Consider the following 6,698-nt stretch of genomic DNA (forward strand, 5'->3'; position numbering starts at 1 on the left):
GATAGAGCACTTCCTGACATGTGTGAGGCATGTTTTGATCTCCAGCACCACATAAAAATAAACAACAACAACAATAAAAGCTTCCTTAAAAAAATTACTTTCTAACAGGTTCCTGAGGCTAGTCTCAAATTTGTGCAACTCCGGTCTCATCCTCCCATGTAGCTGGGATTACAATTGTGCCCCATCATCATTGAAGCTTTTTCTGTCAGCACATGCCTGTTTCAGTTTGTTGACTTTCTAAAAAATAATTAATTATTATTTTTATTTATTTATTGACTCTTTAACTATACAGTTGATATTATCCTATGTGTTCCAGAAAAACAACAAAGTATCTCGGTCTTATAATTTCTCTGAGAAATATTTTTGACAGTTTGAAAGAAATAAGAAGACAACAAATGGCTTTCAGAGATACCCATTTTTACAATCCAGATTCATTTTTAATGCTTTAGATCAAATTTCAAGTCCTTAACACCCCTCTCTAAAATGTAGGACCATCCTGCACATGCAACCTGATTTAACTAAAGATATGGAGCCCGCTGCTGTGGCCCATGCCTGTAATCCCAGCAGCTGGGAAAGCTGAGACAGGAGTATCACAAGTTCAAACCCAGTCTCAGAAAATGTGAAGTGCTAAGCAGCTCAGTGAGACTCTGTCTCTAAATAAAATACAAAATAGGGCTGGTGATGTGGCTCAGTGGTTGAGTGCCTCTGAGTTCAATCTCACCCATAAAATACATAAGTAAATAAATCAATGAAAAGATGAGGTCAGAAGGGATAAAAGTGCTTAGAAAGGGTATTTTGGCTTTGATCTCTGTTCATCTCTTCTTACCTCTGTTTTTGGAAAATCAAGTAAAAAATAAAACAAATCTAATGAAAAGATTGTCAAATAAAAAGTTATTTGAAAAAAAAAACTTGAGAAATGTTATAGATCTTGTATTCATCAAGACCAGAGACATGGATTTAATGCTTCTTAAGTCTGTACATTGTTTTATTTTGATGAAACTACAGAAGGATTAGCAAAATACTAACTCTATAATCTTAGACCTGGAAGAAGGATAACAATATAAGAACTGGCTGTGATGTATAATATGGAGTAATTACCTTGCATTATGATTATGAATAATGTTTCTGTGAGCAATTGCTTTCAACATTTTCATTTAAAAATGTTTGTCATATTAACCTTGGAAGGGGATTAAATTAAAAGAAATATTCTTAATCATTACACATTTTAACTAAAACTTTAGTTAAATAGGCTCTAATAGTTCACAGCCAATGGAGTTAGGAATAGTTCTTGAATATTATGTTTGTGTTTTTCAATATAATGTTTTGCATAAAGATTCATGTCATTTTTGCTCCCAAGTAGGTAATTTTTCTTTGTTTATAAGGAGCATATAAAGTCTTTGTAAAAAAAAAGAATAAAAAGTTTAATGAATAGCAAATATGAAAGAAGCACATTAAGAAGTTTGAGAAGTTTGAGAAGTTTGAGCTGTTAAGATAAAATTCCAAGTGTTGGTCTGTTTATTCACTAATTCAGACAACATGCCAACCTATGAGAAACAGGTAACAGATACAAGCAAAATAAATTTTCTTTCTAGTTCAAACTGCTTCAGAGAAATATGATGACAGAGCTAGTGATACCTGGATTACAACCTTAGTAAGATTAGCTATAAAGACACACACACACACACACACACACACACACACACACACACACACATATATATATATATATATATATACATATATACATATATATATCTATGTGTGTATATATGTACATATATTTAAAGAAAAGGAGAAATAAATATGTATTAAAATATACATATAGAATTGGATATAAAATTAAAGCAATATTGAAATGGAAACTGACATGATAAAAAGTTTTGTTATGTTGCACTTCAGCAATGGGACTGCTGTTTCGTTTCTCCTATTAGGTATTAATCAAATTTATGTTGGATCTTAATGTTTTGCATATATAGTTGGAAAACATTATCCTTTTTATTGTATTTAAAAATACCCATAATTAGAAATAAGAAATAAAATTCAAAACATGGAAATGGGAATTCATATACATAATATATTTAACAATACATCAATATATACACTACATGTAAGTAACACTAACTAAAAACAAACTGTGTGTTTCTGATTTGATTAACTTTTGGTTACATAGTATCTGTTAAATGTGAATACCAATAAAATATTTTAATAATTTCTTGCAAATATGTTATATATGTTATATAAAAATAACTTCTTAAAAATCAGTACTCTTGGTAAAATCTTTATTATATAGTCAGTATTTTAACATGCTCTTATGTGTATTTTAACATGCTCTTATTTGTATATTGACAGAATTTGTTTATGCTATGTGACATAGTTAAAAAGTTTCAAAATAAGATGATTACAAAGAAAAATATTCCTCATATTATAGAAGTGATTACAGCAGTACCTACATAAATGTGATATGCTTAGATATTAAAATTATGTAAATTTTAACTTTATTAAAATTATGAATATTAGAAAAGTTTTGCAGGAACAACATGATTTTATAGAATAGTATCAAGGAGGAAATATCAAGTATCATTTTGATATATATCTAAAAGTTTAGAAATAAAAGACCTACATATGACCATTTTATTCATTTCTAGAGTAAGTTCATCATTATCTGAATTATATTTCAAATGCTGAAATGCCAAGCATGCAGGAATGAGATAAAAGGATGATCCAACTTAGTTATTATCTGAAAGTTGAAAGGAATTTGATTTAGTGACAGGATTGGAATAGAATACCATATAATGGTAGGATCCAAAATTAGTTTCTTGGAAATAAGGGCATTTAAAAAAATACGTATTGAATAAGCTCAATCTTATTAAAACAGAGAGACATCCAAAATGTAGATGTAATGGAGGAACAGATTAGTAGATCCTGTTTTAAAATGGTCTTAAATCAATTTAGAAAGTAAACTGAAAGGCACATGTAGAAGTAGAGAAGTGAATGAAAATCACAGATAATTAACATTTCTAATTATTTGTTGTCATACATGTAACAAACCACACACACACACACACACACACACACATACATACACAATGCCTTTATTATTGATTATAATCATCAACACAGACAGTGTATATTAGGACATTGTTTCCTTATTATAGAAATTAAAGTTGAAGTTCTGGGAAATTGACTATTGTCAGACTGCATTGCCCAAATCTTTCTTTCAATGCTATATTAAAAGATTTCCTCATTCTTTGTAAAGCTAAGTCATATATTCCCTGTATTTTAGGCATTTAAAATTTCAAAAAGTATATTCAAACACCTTACATAAGAGAAACATTTTAGTCAATTATAAAATAAAATTAAAAAAATAAATTATTTTCAGAAATCAGTACTCCACGGGACAGGAGATATGAAAGTTGAAAATATGATTAAAATAAATCATCATTATAGGAATATCTCAGCATGTTCATTTTCTATGAAGTGAAAATAATAACAATGAATTTCTTTTGGAACTTTTAAATTAATCACTCAATACAAGTATAAAATAATGGTATAACACATTATATTGTGTCTCATGCACAAGGCTAGAAACTGTACATTTGGTTGACATTTTTAAAAAATAACTTTATTTTATTTATTTATATGTAATGCTGAGCATCAAACCCAGTGCCTCGCACGTCCTGGGTGAGTACTCTATCACTGAACCACAAACCCAACCCCAATGTGGTAGACATTTATATTCTCAAATTATTTTACAACAAGTTTGCTGATACTAATAATCAAATAGCTCATATTAACTTCATTTGATTAGTGTCAACAATTTAAAAAACATACATCATGATGGATATCTTACTGTCTCAAACCTATGTACAATGTAATGGAATAATTATGAAGAAAACAGTGTATAGTATGAAAACAATACTACATATGATATTATAAATTGATCTTCCTACATAAGTTCTTTGAAAATATAGATAACTATGATAATTTCCTGAGCAGAAAAGTTTTATTCTTTTTAGTTTTTTTCTGTGTGTGGGAGATCTCTCTCTCCCTCTTTCTCTCTCTCCCATTCTCTCCCTCTTTCATAATTTTTTATGTCAAAGAACATCAGATAGGCTGTATATTCATGAACATAGAATTTGATAAATCTGATGGTGAGCTGTATAATAATTTTGTAAAAACTGAATGGAAAAAATAATTGTATAAAAGCCAAAATTTAAATAGACATTGGTATTACTAGTTAGTAAAATTAAAATTTAATAGAAATGCTAATTGGAGATATTATTGAAGAAAAATAGAAGCTGATAAGGAAACTAAATAAAAAGAATATTGTCAGAGTCATGTAAAATTGTTGAATTGTTTCATGATTTATTGTGTTCTTGTTTTAAGTCTACAAGTACTTTCTGGTTTTGAAAACATAATAAATATCTACTATCAAAACATTAATGAAAAAATTATCCATATAGGATGATGCTTACTAAATCTAAAATTATAAATTTGTGTGTACAGAAAAAGGTACAGATATTTGAAAGTAAAGCCTTTCTTTGGATATAATATTGAAAATTTGTGCTGACCAAAGAAGGACGAAGAACACTCTATCAAAGAGGTAAGTCTAAGTCAAAATATATTAAATCATATTATAATGTAGGCATATACTTTATGGAAATATCATTGTATCTAAATAAAAGCATTAAAGTTGGATAAAATACTTTTAAAATGTATGGTGTCTCATCGTTCGCTAACATTTTCATATTTAAACTTTACTTATAGACAATGCTTCAAGCTAGGCAATATTATCATCATTTGAGTTTTCAATAAATTTCCATTGAATTTTTGTCAATGCTCTGAAAAATTGAAGATTCAGAAAAGGAAGGAAGGAATAAAGGAAGGGAAGAAGAAAGGAAAGAAGGAATGGAGGAAGGAAGGATGGAAGGGAGCTGGGAATGGAGGGAGGAAATAAAATAATCCTGCTCTTTAGAAGCATGCACTCCAAATGCAGATGCACAAGTATTTATAAATTGCTTATACAAAGTTTTATTTTAATTGCTATTGTTTGAAGGCTGTTAAAATGACAAATGATTTGTGCAACTCATTTAATCCCCTCAAAATTGCTGCAGTCTCTGGCTGGGCACAAATCACGAGCCTCCACACAGCTTGTAGATTCAAATAGCAATTCTTTATTCCCGAACTCACACCAGCCGTCTACAAACACGTTCTGGGGGAATCCACGTTCTCTGCCCAAATCCACCACTCCTGGGCTTCTGTCTCCCAAATATACTGTCTGACCCTAAGAACTCAAGAGGAACTCAGCAGCAGGATACGCCCTATTCTAAAGGGGGAACACCCTAATCTCCTATTATGCTAAATTGCCCTATTCTAAAGGGGGAACACCCTAATCTCCTATTATGCTAAACCACCCTATTCTAAAGGGGGAACACCCTAAACACGGATCTGCCCTGGTCCTTGAGCAAGGTCACCTAAAATGCAATGTCCTGCAAAATGTCCTATTTCCATGAGTCCTTCCACTAAAGAAACATGGGGGTACGCTGGCAAGGAAATTGTCATACCTACTTGGCTGATGGCTCCCAGCATCTCCCCCCTTCTGTTTAATCAAACAACAAGTAATGTGGCTTAAGGACCGTGCCTGGTAGGTTGTCCAGTTCAACATATGGTTCTTTCCCGTCATTGGAAAACTGACCTTTAGGCGTCAGCCTCCTGTCTTAGGTTGATACCACTACAACTGGATCATACCCGTCACTGACTACCAGTCCAGCATACAGCCATACTTGTGGATAGGTCTATGCACCAGTGGGGGGGTGAGGTTCTTTGCCTCACCTCTGTTGGCCCCCAAATTTGGCCTTGGTGCCAGTGGGGGAGTGAGGTTAATGTGGCTTAAGGACCGTGCCTGGTAGGTTGTCCAATTCAACATATGGTTCTTACCCGTCATCGGAAAACTGACCTTTAGGCAACTGACCTTTAGGTGTCAGCCTCCTGTCTTAGGTTGATACCACTGCAATTGGATCATACCCGTCACTGACTGAGACTGTGGCACAAAATGATTTCATAATTTTTAAAATGACAATAATAACAATACCTACAAATAACATAACATTCAAATTTCTTAAATAAAATCAAGCAAGATCTGCAAGATTATCAGAGAGAGAGAGAGAGGCAAAAAAAGAGCTGATAGAGGAGAACAACAAATGTCTTTTTTTTCAGTGAAGGAATGCTTTCTTTTTGATAATTTCAACACTTGAAAATAAATATCTCAGCACTGCCACTCTCCTCTCTCTCAGATCTCTGGCTAAGGACTAAACAAGACCTGAAACTCAAGAGGAAGGGGACTGATCAAATAATCTTCAGAGGACATGCTCCTGAGAATTAGATGGAGATCTCTGGAGAACTGATCCACAGGGACAATAAGGAAATACTGTCACTTCATTAAGTGTTAAGGTTGTGGTGAGGTAGGAAAGTCAATCAGATCAATGTCAAACTGATATGTAGAAGTTTAATCAATGCAATTTCTTAAATACCGTGTCTATGTAAATGACTAAAACCTCCAGGGAAAGTTTTCAGGAGACACTTTCAGGGCACATTGAGGAATTACCTATAGCCAGTTTGCCTGGATTCCTTCTTCACATATGTTCCTAGTTACTGCCCATGAAGTTCAACTTCATCTTTTGTTTGAAAGGCAAGTTCTA

Source organism: Callospermophilus lateralis, unplaced genomic scaffold, assembly GCF_048772815.1.
Source record: "Callospermophilus lateralis isolate mCalLat2 unplaced genomic scaffold, mCalLat2.hap1 Scaffold_160, whole genome shotgun sequence".
NCBI lineage: Eukaryota > Metazoa > Chordata > Mammalia > Rodentia > Sciuridae > Callospermophilus > Callospermophilus lateralis.